The following is a 780-nucleotide window of genomic DNA, read 5'->3' on the forward strand; positions in this document are numbered from 1 at the left end:
GTTGCAGCTAATTGGCGAGAATGAAACCCTCTGTATCTAGCAGCTCCGCAGTGCTTTGCGTAGAAGACGCCCCATCTCAGGTTACGAAAATCTACAGAAAGGAGATGTTTAAAAAGAGAAAAGGAAAATTTTCCTAGCGATTATAATGTCTCTCTTAAACAGGGTCTTTGAAATGAGGAGAATTCAAGTAACGTGATTTGCAAATTGCAACATGAAACATAAAATGAACGGAACAAATGAAGAAATCTAGATTAGATACTCCGTGGAAAAAAATGAGTGAGTACCTGGATATCTCAGCTGGCAGAGCATCAGACTTTTACTCTGAGGGTCCAGGGTTCAAGTCCCTGTTCAGGCGAACTCTTTATCTATTTTACTCTAGATCAGGAGTCCCCAATCTCCAGTACACAGACCAGGTACCAGGCAGCGTGGCAGGAGAGCCAGTGAAGCTTCATCTGTACTTATACACCAACTCCCCATAGCTCTTATGACCACCTGGGCTCCCCTGCCTCCCAGGTAAGCGGAGGCATCAGATTCTCATAGAAGCCCAAACCCTATTGTGAACTGCGCATGAAAGGGATCTAGATTGTGGGCTCCTTATGAGAATCTAATGCTTGATGATCTGTCACTCTTTTCTATCACTGCCAGATGGGACCGTCTAGTTGCAGGAAAACAAACTCAAGGCTTCCAGTGATTCTACATTACGGTGAGTTGGATACTTATTTCATTACATATTACAATGTAATAACAATATAAATAAAGTGCACAATAAATCTAATGTGC

At 42.4% G+C, this 780-nt stretch overlaps 1 non-coding gene across 1 annotated transcript; it reads left to right on the top strand.

Annotated features, from left to right (window-relative positions):
- The first annotated feature begins 282 nt into the window (after window positions 1–282).
- On the top strand, window positions 283–355 carry TRNAK-UUU. Its single transcript has one exon. It is a non-coding gene; the product is annotated as a tRNA-Lys (tRNA).
- The last annotated feature ends 425 nt before the right edge of the window (window positions 356–780 follow it).

The sequence above is a fragment of the Nomascus leucogenys genome, unplaced genomic scaffold (assembly GCF_006542625.1).
Source record: "Nomascus leucogenys isolate Asia unplaced genomic scaffold, Asia_NLE_v1 001275F_44473_qpd_obj, whole genome shotgun sequence".
Classification (NCBI taxonomy): domain Eukaryota; kingdom Metazoa; phylum Chordata; class Mammalia; order Primates; family Hylobatidae; genus Nomascus; species Nomascus leucogenys.